Below are 16,422 nucleotides of genomic sequence, written 5' to 3'. Positions count from 1 at the left end.
AAAACTGTTGTTACATGCTATACAAAAAAACATGTTACACACCATGGTTAGATTGTTACACGTCATGTTGAAAACAAATACTGTTATTACACACCATGTATAAAAACATATTACACTCAATGTTAAAAATAAATATTGTTGTTACACGTCATATATAAAAACATGTTACACGCCATGATTAAAAAAGATTATTACACGTCATGTTGAAAAAAAAATATTATTGTTACACACTATATGCAAAAACATGTTACACGTCATATTGGAAAATGTTATTTCACGCTATGTTGAAAACATATTGTTGTTACATGCCATATTTAAAAACATTTAATTACACTTTAATGTCTAAAATGCTATTGTTACTTATGAACCAAAACTTCAAATCCTCTTAACTCTCTTCATTTTTTTTTGTTTTTTTAACAATTGGGCACCTATTAAAGTGTTTCTAACATGTTTTCATAAATTAAAATATAAATTTTCTTTTCTAAAATACCTACTTCGACTAAAATCGAAAAAAATTTTCTTTGAAAACCTAAGTTAATAAATTTTAATTAATTTTATTGGTGTCTAGATCTCAAATTAATCCAATTAAAAGTCATTTCAAACATTCGTGATCATTTCTACCGTTTTAGTTTTACCCAAAATACTTAAAAATTAAATTTCTCAAGTAGCTACCCGTCCCAAAAACATCAAAACTATCGCTTGGTGTCTTAAAAGCACAGGAAAAAGAAATCTGAAAACTCGAGAAAGAGAAATCGAGAATATAACAGATGAATGCTGAAAAGATAAATCAATAAAATTAGAGAGAGTTAGATGGTGAGAAAGATAAATTAAAAGCACAAATAAAGAGAAATTATAATGAATGGTTTAATTTATTTAAAATAATTTTAAAGATATTTTTCTAAAATCATAACTAAATATGATTAAAAACAGTTAAATTTATTTTAATCATTATTTTTAAAATATACTTATCAAGGAGGGTTATTCTTCAGAATTTTTTTTTTCGTTTTATCTCAATTGCTTGTAGTGTGTGTTATTCTGCATGTAAGCATGTATGTGTTCGGGAAAGAGAGAATCCAAATCATTTGAAACTCATATTATGAGCTGGCCTCGCTTGCATCTTATCCCTCTGTACGTATTTAGTCCAAAATTAATGCACCGTGCGCAGGTTCATGGCACATGGCGGTTAACCTCAATTACCAAGTTGCAGTACTACTGCCATCTAGCACTTCAATCTTCCATTTTACTTAATGGGAACCCAACTTTTTCATTGTTTCTGCACTTGAAAGAATTACCCCAACATGCTATACACTGTTATTTTTCACCAAGATAAAATGAGCAGAAAGGCAATCCTGATAGCGTGGAACATGAATTAGAGAATCAATGAACTCTAAGGATGACAAATTTAATACTGACCAGGTTGTGAAGTTCAAGGCATTTTTTTTTAATTTTTTTTAGTGCAAGAAAGTCAAATAGAGCATGCTTCCAATAAACACTACGGCAAAAGACACCTGACTTTCATAGATGATGTACTGTATATGGATATATAGAGATAAGCAAAGGTAAGAGAGAAACATGAAGCAGAAATGAACGCAAGCAGAGTCGTTTTGGTAATGTTAGCTTTACTTTTGATCAGCCAAATTGTCACAGAAGCCCGGTCACATTCCCATCATAGAGGTCAAAAAGAAGAACTAAGAACAAGAAGAGGAAGCAGTAGAAGTAGGGGCAGTGGCGGGAGAAGAGCGAGTAGATCTTCAAACTGTGATCCATTTTTCCTGTACCTGTTTGGAACCTGTGGTCAATGGCCTTTCCCAACTGCTCCCTCTCCAGATAACCCATTTGAGCCCACACCAAGGCCCTCCCCTCGACGGAGATCGCCACCGTTGCCCCCACCGGTTGTACAACCCCCTTTACTACCTTCTCCTCCTCCATTACTCCCATCACCACCACCACCCATCACTTCCCCACCACCATCATCTCCACCACCATCGCCCCCTCCTCCATCACTCCCACCCCCATCACCACCGCCACCATTTCCGTCACCACCTCCACCATTAGTGCCGTCACCACCACCACCATCAATCTCACCTCCAACTTTACCATTTGTATTCCCACCGCCACCACTAGTCTCTTCACCACCTCCACCTGAAATCACTCCATCCCCAATCTTTCCATGGCTATCTCCTCCAGATATAAACGCAGACACCCCGCCCATTCGACTTTTCTCACCACCGCCGGACCTTTTTCTTCCGCCACCGGAAGAAGATACTCCCCCAGATGAGTTGACACCAGCACCACCTCTAGTCCCATTTTTTTCTCCGCCAGATGAATTCAGACCAGCAACGCCACTTCTGCCCATATTTGCTCCACCATCGGAGCCAAACTTGCCACCGGATGAGTTTCAACCAGCACCACCATTTTTGCCCATATCTTTTCCACCACCAGCACAAGATTTTCCGCCTGATGAGACTGAACCGACACCGCTCGTCCCAATATTTTCTTCACCACCCGAGCCTCCACAAATTCCATTGCTACCACCAGAACAACCCTTTACATTTACACCACCTATTGAAACAAACCCTGGTGCACCAAATCTTTTTCTGCCACCTCCAGTAATTCCTGCTATCCCCGAGATTCCTGATCAGCAGGCACTTCCATTTTCTTCCACTCCACCAGCGCCAGATACCGGTTTCGTCGAGCCAGTGCAGCCGATGTCACCTCCACAGCCTTTCTTGCCACCATTCCAGCTTCCTCCATCTGATTCGCCTCCTTTTAAGAGTTAAATTCTAGTCTCTTAACTTATACAGCACTTATAATTCCAAAATAATGAGAAATTCGTGATGGTTTTTCTTATTGGTAAGTTTGCCTTGTGTCATTTGCTCTCTTTCGTGTTTAATGAATATAGTAATAGCTAGACAAGCATGGCGAAGAATATCAAATAGACTTGAATATGTGAGAAGTCAAGAAAGCTGAAGAAGATTTGTGCAAAGAATATTTTTCATTATGTTGAATTAAAGAAAAAAACAGAGCTAACAAGTATATACTTATACGGCTAACAAGTAAGGAAGAAACAAGTTAAAATGAGAGGGAAAGGCAAAAAAAATTGGTTTACTGGGTATCGTTTGGTATTTTTTTTTTTTTTTGTTTACAGAATTGCGGAAATACTAACAAAGAAGGTGATCGGTAATTCTGTTTTTATTTTTTATAATGTTTTTGAAATTGGTGGAAAATATGCAAACACAAAAAAAGTATTTTACACTTTTTGTTTTTGTTTAAAAAAGAAAAACATGTTGAATCACCTCATTTCCAATTGGATTAATACCAAATCACCTGTCTTCAATTTTTTTCTTTGTTTCTCTCTCTCTTCCAATGACTACACCCTAAATCCTTTTTTATTTTTTTTAATCCATTTGTTTTTTCACCTCAGACAAGTTTCCTCAGATTTAATCCATTTCAGGCGAGTTTCCTTTTTCTTTTCTTTTCTTCTCTTTTTCTTTTTGACTTTATTTTATCTTTTGAATTTGATTTATTATTTTTGGAGACTTTGGACGCCTAAATAAAACAATTTTTTTATGTTATTTTCTCTATGAGTTATGATAACTATGTTTACGCTTTCCTTTTATATCTAAGCATTAATTAAGACAAAGACGAAATTGGATATTTTTTGAATATTTTAATGTTTTTATTTTAAAAAGTTTTTTGTAATAGAAATATTACCAAATGTGTTTTGTTTTTGTTTTTTTAAGAAAAAAAAACGAAAACAGTATTTCTATTTTTAATAAGGAAGTCAAAATGAAATAGATTAAGTTACCAAGTGCCGCCAATCTAACTAACCAACTAATTACAACAGGTAAAAATAATTAACACTCTAAGTGTTTATTTGACTTGATTTTTTTTAGCTTATTTACCTCTTAAAAATAGAAACTAAACCAAACAGGATTTTCAATAAACTCTTAAAAACAGTAACTTATTTTTAAAAAATAAAATTAAAGAAAAAAACTTAAAGAAAAGCTATAAAAAGGAGCTTTCTCTTCTTCTCTTTTAAAAACACGTCAGTTTTTCAAGAAATACCCATCTCTCTCAATCAATCTCTCTTTCTTCTCCCTCCTTTGCAAATCACCCTTCTCCAACACAATTACGATCTCTCTCTTTTACCTTTTCTGCAAAGATTATCAAAAAAAAAAAAAAAACAGAAGATCCAACAATAGAGCAACAAAATTTAGGATTTTTTTGTTCTTACGAAGATTAAGAGAAAAGAAAATATAAAATTCAAAATTGCATTCAGGTACTATTTAAATGTTTTCTCTTTTTTTCACAAAATAAAATCTAATACTATTACTACTATACAAGTTTGAGAGTTGTTACATTTCTTTATGGTTTTTTTTTTATTTTAACATCTGAAATCGTATATAAACACGAAATAGATTTGTTCTGCTTTAGTTTATTAAGTGATTGAAGATGGTATGAATATCCTTTATGGTAATTTTAACTAAATTTAGAGCTTATATAATTTATTTTACCAAATAACTTTAATTTAATTTTAAAAACTATTATTTTTCATAAGAGCTTTATAATAGCTTTTAAGTTAAAACAAAGCTAGGCCAAGCAGACTCTAAATATAAATACATGTTTTTTTATCTTTCTTTTGAAGTAATTATGTGGACTACATATGCTTCTCTTATTGACCTGACTTTGTAACCATCTTTTAACTTTCTTGCTCTTTAGTTAAGTCCGTGACCAAGATCTTCACTTCACATTGATACTCCCCCTTAAGATGAATGTTCATGGTGGAGCATGAATGTCATGAATATTCATCTTGCTTAGCAGTTTATGGTATTGCTTTGGTTGCAATACTTTTATAAGCAAAACCAACTTGTCATTCTGTTGAAACATACATAGGATTGATTATGTCTGCAAGCTTTCACTTATAAATAAAGTGACAATCCATCTCTATATGTTTTGTCCATTCATGGAAGGTTGGATTACAACAAATGTAGATAGCAGACTGGTTATCACAGTACAGCTTGACTACTGCTCCATGTTTAATTCTAAAATCTGATAACGAATATTTCAACCACAAGACTTCACAACAAGCATAAGCCATTTATCGATATTCTGCCTTTGTTGAACTTTGAGCAACCACTATTTTCTTCTTAGATTTCCAACTCACCAATGAACTTCCTATCGCTATGTGAGAGTTTGGAAACTCGTTCGCCTCGACGTGGAATATTTTGAAAGTCACCACTAATCTTTTTTATAAGGTATGATTAGCCACCTATTAAAATTCATTCTATTTCGATGAGGTCCTAAATAGATTTTAAATTCGTCTAAAGAACAACACTTTGGTCTACAATTTTTAGAGTTAGGTTCGAGAGTATAGTTATGCATAAGGAATGATTAACACCTAGCAATGCCTGCTTTACGAACAGTACCACTTAATCATACATTATCCTAATTAACCTTAATCTTTAATTTTATTCTTATGTTTCCTTAATCATTAGTCATTATTTTGGTTTTGATTTTGTATGTGTTATTTTTCTCTATTTTATTTTCTTTCACTAATTTATTTTTACTATTTATTTATTTATTATTTATTATTATATTTCTTATTAATGCGTGAATGAAATCTTTATCTTGGGGAAATTTTCTAAGACTATGCCAACTCTTTAGCAAAATCTAAAAATTTCTGCTTAAGAAATATCTTGAGAAAGCTTGTCTCTAAAATTTCCCTAGGAAGATCCCATGGTCGAAAATTGTCACTCTCGAATCAAAGTTCTTATTAATGCATGTGATGCAATTATGGAATGATGATATGATTTTTCAATTTTAAATGATGGGAAACAAAAACCTTGTATCGAACAAATCATTCATAGACTATCTCAACGCTTTGGAGAAGTCTGAAAGTTTTTTCTCACATAGGGAGATTTCTTAGAGAACTCACCTCTACAAGCTTCTTGAGAAAATCCTATCATCAGAGTTTTCATACCCATCAACCAAATAATCAAATCATGTGTGATGGAAAACGAAATCACTTATGAATGTAATATTTGACTTTGAACTTTGTGATTATACATATAATATTTTGCTCTAATTGAATACCTACTTTTGTTCTTATAATTAGATTTTAGAACATCTATTTTGAACCAATGGAATTTTGAAAAATAAGATTAGGACTTTCCCAATGCTTTGGTGAAAATCCAAATTAAATTTCACACCTAGGAAATTCAACTCGAAAATGCGACTTCTCACATTCCGGAAGAGATTCCATCCTTGGCGATTGGTTCAAAATAATTGACTATGACCATTAAGCTAGCTTTTAATTTAATAAATAAATTAACTCCAAAAATTTATAATTTAGAAAAAAACTACTTGAATTAATTTGCTTAAATTAATTGTTGATTATTGTATTAATTTTTTAATTAATTTATTTTTAAAAAGTAACTAATGAATCAATTCCCTTAAATTATTATTAAAAAAGAATTATTTGAATTAACGAAGTATTAGAAAATTAAACTAGGATTTATCCAAATGCTTTGATGAAAACCCTAATCAAATTTTGTACCTTGGAAAATCATCCCAATAATACGACTCTTCGCCTTTCCAAGTGAAATTCTATTATTGAGTTAACTCAAAATAACCACTCTATTTTTTATGTTTAAATTTTTTGTTTTATCATATTTATCTCTTCCTTTTTTTTTCTCATATATACACTTACATATATTTTATATAGTTAACTATTTCCTAAAAATTTTGCATTAACTAATTCTAACTATTATTCATGTCCTTTACTAAGCTATATGCTTATATTTTTCATATGCCTATATATATAGTTTTTACTCATATAATACCTCATATAACAATCTATTTTATTATTAATTATTATTAATTTTTATCTAAATAAGTTTATTATTACCAACAATCAATGCTAATCTAAAAATACAAAAAAAAAGCAAACAAAATAAAAAAAATACATATAATCAAACTCAAGCCCAACAACATCAAGAGAATAAATAGCCCAAGTAAAAATGTAAAGCTCGACCTTAAAAAATACTTGTCATGACATACATGTGATGGATAGCATGTTTACATAATAGGAAAGCTCCGAAAAATCAACAAAAGTCGGTACTGTACCTAGAGGTACAATAAAATTGATCTAAGCCTCGAACTAGGTCAAATAGGGATTTTAAGGTGAAATTCAAAATTTTACAATCAAGAAATGACTTAAAATGGTGATTCGGAGTTCGAGGATTAATTTAGAGTCAAATCAAAATTTTCACTATTTAAAGGTAAAATGGTAATTTTACCACTTGAGGATAAAATTGAAATATTGGAAGACGTTTTTGATCAAGATTGATCACATTTGACTCATTGGAGTATAATTTGAGGTTGATAAGTGAAAAAGTTGTAATTTTGGTGTTTTTGGAGTATAGGGGCAAAATGATAATTTTGCCACCCCAAGGGCAAAACAGTTATTTTCCACCACCAAGACACTTGTCTAGCACATGGTCTTCCCGTATGCTCAGTTTGACCTTTGACTAAACATGTGGTGGAGAATGGAAGCATAATTATTAAAGTATAAAAAGAAAAATGGACTAATAAGCATGTGACACGTGTCAAGCAAGGATATTTTATTATTTTCTATAAAAATCAGCCCATATTTATTCCATTCTTCTTCTCCATATTCAGTCAAGACAAAGGAAAGAAAGAAAAAACTAGAATAAATCCTAGATAAGAGAATTTCAAGAAAAATTATGAAAATTTCAAGGAATCAAGCAAGATAAGGTATGATTTTTAAATTTTTGCTTGAGATCTAGCATACCCATGCTTTATTTTCTTATTTCCATGGCTGAAAATTGAGTTGGCATGATGAAACCCATGAAGGCCGAATTCTAGAGAGAGAGAGTTTGGTGATGGTTTGGTTGGATTTTAAGTTATATGGATGTTTTCAATGATTTATTGTGTTTAGTGTAAGAATCAAGCTTGATAATCACCCATTCCTTGTGTGTTCTTCATTGGCCGAATTTTTTATGGAGGATATTGTGGCTGAAATTGATGATATTTCATGATATTTTGGTGTTATTTGAATAATGTTTGGTGAATTGAGGTATTAGAAAAGAAATGGAGTAATTTGAGATTAAATTGGACACGTTAGTAATTTAATCGGGTGATAGGCTGAATTAGGTCAACATCGCGTTTAAGCGGTTGACCGAGCATTCCATGCATTCATTTAGATTTAGAGGGCCTGAAATAGTTTATGACAAATTGACACAAATTATTGAATTTTGTGTCATGTGTGATGTATAGGTGGTGAGCTATTTGATAAGGATAAAGAGATTACACCAAAGACCGGGACTAGGAGTATTTCTACTCTTGATACTGTGAGTAACCTTACTATCGTCTTAATTATCTAAAGTGGTTTTTATCCGATTTTGTGATTTTTGGAAAATGAGTTTAAATGGTAAATCTTTATGTTTTATAAGCAAAATGAGATTAAATAAAATGATTTTATAAATTGTCTTGAAATTGAATTATGGTTTTAAAAATAGAGTAATTGGAGACCACTTGATGTGTTGTAAATTTATGGTTTTAAATTGAATGGCTTATGACAATATATGAGCATGAATGGCTAAATTGATTTTTGGTGTTAGAATTATTTGTACTGTGTATTCAGCCTTGAGAGGCTAGGTTGCAATAAATTATCGTGTCATGCAGATAAAGATTTTATAAATCAGGTGGTAGATAAAATAATCCATAATTTATGCAGAGGAGGTTCTGTGGACCAGCCTAAGAGAGGGGACACAAAATCAGATATACCTTACCTCGATCGGAGAACCGTGTGGAGGGTGTCTCTGGAGGTAAAGATTTGAGTGCACTTCACGTCGACCACCGCGTGAGAGTGAGACTCAGCTAACGTCAAGACATGGCTAGATTTTCAAATGTAAAAATATGTTCATGTGTGTACTACACTGAACAGTCTTGGCGGTCTCGATCAGATGCCTAGGCCAAGGCATCCTTGGGAATGATGTTGGTAGGAGCCAAGCTTTGTGAAATACATAAGCTAAGTTGATTATTTGAGTAAATTGATTATTGATGTTATGGAAAACATACTGGAATGAAATATCTTACTTGTCTCCATTTACTCGACTTTAGATGGTTTAGATGGTATATGTTTACTCACTGGAATTTTATAATCTCACTACCCTCAATTCCCCACATTTTAGGCTTGGGATAGCCGGTAGATAACCGATTGCATCAAGGACTTCAGTTAGCCTTGCATCGACAAAATTGTATGTTCACAGACTAGCACCTCATTGGTTAGTTGGGGACCCACGTGTCATTGTAAAAGTAATTTTATACTTCAGTTATCTGATTTTAAGTATGTATGAACATATTTAGCTTTTACACCATGTTTTTGGCGGGTTTTGGTATTTTTGAAAAAAAAATGACGAAAATGCCCTTGTGAGCTAGAAAATAATATTATATTGTTTTGATTTAGAAACGACTTATGATTTCTTGAAATGTGAGATTTAATAACTGTTGCTCACCGGGGAGATGGGAAGTTGATGCTAAGCCTTGCGGGGTTCCGATCTGCATTTCGGGTAATGAGTGTCTATCGAGATGTCACGGCGGTTGTCATGAGCTCGATTAGAGTTCCAAGTCGTGACAAAAAATCCATACCAAACAAGTTTGAACAAGTCCAAAATATGTTGATCCTTAAGACAATAATGCGAGCTTGGGACAATTGCACCTCTTTTGGGTTGCTCTCCCTTTTTACTCTCAAATGGGCCAAAGTTAGCTTGCTTTGGCAACTGATGTGAGCCCAACACAGTAGTGTTCAATGGGGAAAAAGCTTCATTGAAATGGCATAGTATCAACGTTTCCTACAACACCTACCCAACATTCTAAAACGACATCATTTCAACACCACCATTCCTAACCCTAAGTACTTAAACACGATCTTCTTTTTCTCTCCTCATTTCTCTTCTTCCCACACTCTTTTTACCCGAATGGCTCTCTTTCTTTTCTCTCATAACTGAAACCCTAACCCTTTTTAAACCACCATTGCTTTACCACTCCATCGCCGTTGCACTACCCTCAATCTCTCTTTTCCTCTCTTGTTTCTCACCCATAAGCTTTTTTCTTACCTTCAAAACCCCTAAAAAATCATCATTCTCCCCAGAACATTAGTTGTTATTTTATCATTTTTTTTCCTTTTTGTTGTGTTTTTTTAGATGCTTTCTTTGGATTTTTTTTGTGTGTGTATATTGTGGTATCTTGTTGGCTATTAGGAGAGAAGAAAACAAAACTAGGGTTATTATTCATTTTTTTTTAAATCTGGTTTAGGGTTTTTATTTTTCCAAAAAACTCTTTTATTTTTTTTGTAGATTTTTTCCTTTTCTTTTTCTTTTTACCGTGTTCCTCTCTCCTAGTTTAATAACCAAATGAAAAGGTCACTTTGATGATGCTATCATTTGTAGCGAACAAGAGGCTTGCCTACTGCCTTTGGCAGCATTTGACTTGTCTTTCTCTTATCGTTTCTTAGTTTCATTAGCTTTTAGTTTTCGTGTTTTTATTGTGATTCCAATTTTGGGGGATTTAGAGAGCCCAAAAAGTTGCTCAAGCAAAAGTGGAAAAGGTGCGACACAAGGTGATGGTTGCCATGGCAGGTTGCTAGCGGTGACCACCAAATTTGGAGGATGAGGTTTGAAAGCTTTATTTAGTCCATATATTTATATTTATGGGATATTATTAAGGAAGGACCTCATGCTTTTAGCAGGTTTGTGGATAGTGAGAGACATATAAAAACAAGAGTTGAATGGGGTGTCAAAGATAAAAAATTGATTCAGTTAAACCACAAAGTTGTAATAATAGTTTTGTGTGCTCTTAGTGAAAGCGAGTTTAATAAAGTAGTAATGTGCACTTTAGCAAAGGAGATATGGGACACATTAGAAAACTGCTATGAAGGCACAAGTCAAGTGAAAGAGTCAAAGATTAGTATGTTGATACTTGACTATGAGTTATTCAAGATGAAAGATAGAGAATCTATAAAGAAAATGAACGACAAATTCACTAAGATCAAAGGAGGAATAAAAGGCTTAGGGAAAGAATTTCTAAATGCACAATTAGTGAAGAAATCCTTCATTGTTTAATAAGTTCATGGAGACCAAAGGTTATTGCTATAGAAGAAGTTAAGAATTTGAATGTTCTTAAGCTTGATGAGCTTCTAAGATCCCTATTAATTTATGAGATAACTTTTAGACATGAAAAAAAAAGGGATGAAGCACTTAGAGGAGAAACAACAAGAAAGAACATTGCTATCAAAGTTACAAAACAGAATGATGAAAAGATTTTTGAGAGTGATGAAGAAGAAGATGATAAATAAGTTGCTAATCAATTCTTCATGGGATTAGAAAACTCCAAGGTTAAAAACATGTGCTTGAAGCCAAATGCTAAAAATGAAGATATGTGGTACCTAGATAGTGGCTGTTCAATACACATGACTAGAAGAAAAGAAGATTTCAAGAAATTGAAACCTAAACAAGGAGGAAAGGTAACTTTTGTTGACAACTAAAAAGGTCAAATAGAAGGAATTGATAGAATTGGTAAAAAATCTTCCTTTCATATTGATAATGTGCTATTTGTAAATTGACTTAAGCATAATTTGTTGAGTGTGAGTCAATTATGAAAAGTCACTTTTGAAACTCTATATTGTTATGTTATAGATATTAGGACTAACAAAATTTTGTTTATAGGAAATAGGAAAGGTAATGTTTATGTTGTTTATCTTGATGATCTACCTACAAATAATGTTTGTTTCATGACAAACAAAAAATGAGGATAGCTAGATATGACATAGAAAATTAAGACAGACTAGCATGCACACACTATTTAAGTTGTCATCTTTAGACTTAGTAAGAGAACTGCCTAAGATTGATTATGAAAATAATAAATTGTGTGATGCATGTGCAAGAGGTAAACATAGAATAACTTAATTTAAACCTAAGCATGAAGTTACAACCACTAGGCCGCTTCAACTGTTGCATATTGATTTGTTTGGACCAAATAGAGCAGCTAGTTTAGGAGAAAAATTCTATGGATTTGTAATTGTTGATGATTATACCAAATACACTTGGATGTTTTTCTTAGCATTGAAAAGTGAAGTCTTAGAAGTTTTTGTTAATATTTGTAAAAAGAAAGAAAATGAGAAATGTCACATAATTACTAGTGTTAGAAATGATCCTGGTAAAGATTTTCAAAACATATGTTTTGAAAACTTTGCAATGATAATGGATATAGTCATAACTTTTCAACAACTAGAACTTCACCACAAAATGGGGTAGTGGAAAGAAACAATATTACATTAGAGGAAATGGCTAGAACCATGTTGTGTGAAAACAATCTACCTAAATGTTTTTGGGTAAAAGCTGTAAATACTGCATGTTACATAATAAACAGAGTCATGATTAAACCTATTCTTAGAAAGGCACCTTACGAACTAGATAAAGGAAAAAAGCCAATAATTGGTTATTTCCATCCTTTTGGGTGTAATCAATAATGGTAAGGATAACTTAGATAAATTTGATTCAAAGAGTGATGGAGCCATTTTCCTTGGTTATTCAATAAATTCAAAAGTATATAAGGTGTTCAATAAAAGAACTTTGATTGTTGAAGAATCCATACATGTCTCATTAGATGATACTAACCCTTCTCATAGAAAAGAAAGTTCTGTTGATGTTGAAATAGATATTTAAAAAAAGTTGAGGAACTTGATCTTGACCATGAAAACAAAGAAGATGTAGATCAAGCTCAAGAGTTGGATGAGCAAGCTGATGACACCAAAGAAGAAAGAGAACTTATTCATCCAAGAGAAATGAAGTATGTGGATCAAAGTAAAATTACTAGAGATCCTCAACAAAGGGTAAGAACTTGAAGCTTAGAAAAGAATGTATGTGATTATATTGCTTTTATTTCCCATATTGAACCCATGACTTTAGATGAGGCTTTAAAAGATGACTATTGGATTTTGGCTATGCAAGAAAAGCTAAACCAATTTGAAAGAAGCGAATTATGGGAATTAGTCCCTAGACTTAGTGACTATCCTATTGTAGGAACAAATTGGGTATTTAGGAATAAGATGGATGAAGATGGAAACATAATTAGAAATAAAACCAGGTTAGTGGCCAAAGGCTATAGCCAAGAGGAAGGCATAAACTTTGATAGACTTATGCACCAATTGCTAGATTAGAGGCTATTAGAATGCTTTTATCCTTTGCATGCTACATAAACTTTAAGATATTGCAAACGGATGTTAAGAGTGCATTTTTAAATTGACTTATAAATGAAGAAGTATATGTAGAACAACCCCCCCGGTTTTGAAAATCTCGCATTTCTTGACCATGTTTTTAGATTAAGAGAAGCACTATATGGCTTAGAGCAAGCTCTTAGAGCTTGTGTTAGTTTTAAAATAATTATAGTTTTGATTATGACAAAATGATCAAATTTACATGAATATTATTTGATTGATTCTTGATAAGTTCATGGAATGATTTAACTTTCATACATTTGTTCTTATATGATTACAAACTTGATTGTTTTAGTTGCGTGGATTCTTGAAGCTATTGAACTTTCACACACTTGCTTTATAAATGTCTACAAGCTTAAATGCCTAAATTTCAAGTGATAAACTTACTTGAATGAGTTTATTTATTATCCCTTTAACATTTACCTTTGAGATGTTAAAGCTGCATGATAAGTTCTCAAATGGTGAAGTTTATCTTAAAGCATTCAAAAATCTTTAATCTACATTACACCAAGCCTGCTTCAATTAAAAAAACTCAATCATCACTCAACACTTGATCACAAGGAAAAAGCAAGGAAGCATTAAAGTTAAATGCCAAATTCAAGGAATCTTGAAGAAACAAAGCTCCAATTGATCTTAGAGCAAGCTAAGTCGATCCTATGGTGGAACTGGCAAGAACAAATAAGGAAACCTGAAAAATACACAGCCATAGTCTACCCTGACAAGTGACAAGTATGAAAAAGTTGACTTTACATAGACATAGTCGACTATAGTAAAGGGATAGTCAATTACACCAGGTTAGACTTCAAAAATATAAGCTTTTTGGAAGAGGATCGACTAGAGAACTTTAATACTTGACTATTGATGGTTGTTAGACACAAAATTCAAAAGGAAAATGGCTAGTTTTCTCCCCTAGATGTCTCCAATGGCTTCGAAACTTCTCCAACTATAAAAAGGACCATTTGGAAGCATTTCAAGTTGAGGAAAAAGAAAGAAAAAGGCCAAACTCTTAAGAATAAAAGTCTTGAAAGAAAATGAGAGAAACAAGCCTTTTTGAGCTAAAATGTCTTTGTTCTTTCATCTTTATATCTTATCTTTTCACCCAATGTTGGACATTCTTCCTTCATTGTACCAAACTAGTAAAATTCACCTTTTAGAGGCATTATTCCTATCCTTGTAAAGGTTCAAACTTAGTCTTGAAAGTTAGTATGGATTTGCGGTGATCTTGTTAAAAACCATGGTTTTGTGGTGAACCAGTTAAAACCATGGGTTTGTGGTTGAACTCGTTAAAAGCCATTGTAAGAGTTATTGCTTCTTGTTAAAAGCAAGAATCCTTTTAGTGGATTGAAAATCTTTGGTGAATGAAATGAGTGAATGTAGCCACTTGAAAAGCTGAACCACTATAAATTTTTATGTCTTGATTTACTTTTATGCTTTGTGATTTATTATTGAAACTCTATTTTAGAAAAATCATTTGCTTTGATTTTAACATAAGTAGAAAATCCATTTTGAAGAAGTTTTCATTTTTACCTAGTGTCTTCATTTTATCATTATTTTGTTTTGCTATATTTTATTTCAAGAGAACCCATTTCATAGAATGCTTGTAGTTTGATTCATACTATTTATATCTTGGTTGGTATCTTTGTCAAATGTTTTTCTACCATCATTACTTACCTAATTCTTGTTGAAAAGATTTCTTGAGATATTTTTCTTAAGTTGCCTTCATTTGGTTTACATTTGAAAGACTTCTTTAAGTGTTTCAAAGTGATCATTTACCTATGTTTGATTGAGTAGATTCGACTAAAACTTGCATCTACATTAAGGTTTCTGTTGAAATTCCTCTTACAAGTTTTTAAAATGAGTTTTCTAGTCTAAGATCAATCCTTAAGATTTTTTGGTCAATTACAAAATTTATTGAAAGGCATTGAAGTTAGTCAGTTAACAGGATCACAACCATAGTCGACAAGAGATTCATTATAGTCGACTATAGCAGCTTGTTTTTCATTTTCCAAAATTTTTATAAGTCCAATTCACCTCTTTCTTGGACATTCTTGTCACTTTTTTATTAAGCTAACACTTCTAACAACGTAGTATGAAACTTTAGCAAATTTCTAAATCAAAAATTGCTTTAATAGGTGGATAGTTGACAAAACTCTTTTCATCAAGAGCAAAGGAAAGATATTCTAATTGTGCAAATATATGTTGATGACATTATTTTTGATGCTACTAATGAATCTTTATGTGAAAAGTTTGCCAAGTTTATGCAAAGAGAATTTAAGATGAGTATGATGGGTGAACTCAACTATTTCCTTGGACTCCAAATAAACCAAAGACAAGATAACACTTTCATAAATCAAGCTAAATATACAAGAGACATGCTCAAGAAGTTTGGATTGAACAACACAAGATCATATCAAACTCTAATGAGCACGACAACAAAGCTTAATAAAGATGACGAAGGTAAGTTCATTGACCAAAAGCTTTATAGATCTATGATTGGTTCAGTGTTATATCTAACTGTTAGTAGACCGGACATTAGTTTTAGTGTAGGACTCTATTCTAGGTTTTAGTCATCACTTAGAGAGTCACATGTAAAAGCTGTCAAGAGAATATTTAAATACTTGGGTGACACACCAAATTAAGGTATATGGTATCCTCAAAGTTCAAATTTTGATCTTCATACTTATACAGATGCTGATTTTGGTGGATGCAAGATAGATAGGAAAAGCATTTTAGGAACTTGCCAATTTCTAGGAAGAATGTTAGTCTCATGGTTTTCTAAGGAGTAGAACAATGTAGCACAATCAACAATTGAAGCTAAGTTTGTAATTGTTGGTAGTTGTTGTGCACAGATTCTCTAGATGAAACAACAATTAAAAGACTATGGAATAACTTTTAGAAAGATTCCCATAAAATGTGATAACTCTAGTGCAATAAATTTGACTAGGAATTCTATCCATCACTCTAAGACAAAACACATAGAAATAAGGCATCATTTTATTAGGGGTCATGTACAAAAGGAAGATGTCGTTTTACAATATGCAAGCATACAAGATCAACTAGTAGATTTTTTTACTAAGACTTTAGATACAGAACAATTTTGTAAGATTATGGTTGAACTAAGG

Source organism: Theobroma cacao, chromosome 6 (genome assembly GCF_053813885.1).
Source record: "Theobroma cacao isolate CCN51 chromosome 6, ASM5381388v1, whole genome shotgun sequence".
NCBI lineage: Eukaryota > Viridiplantae > Streptophyta > Magnoliopsida > Malvales > Malvaceae > Theobroma > Theobroma cacao.
The sequence above is the reverse complement of the archived record's forward strand: the minus strand, read 5'-3'. Positions refer to the sequence as shown.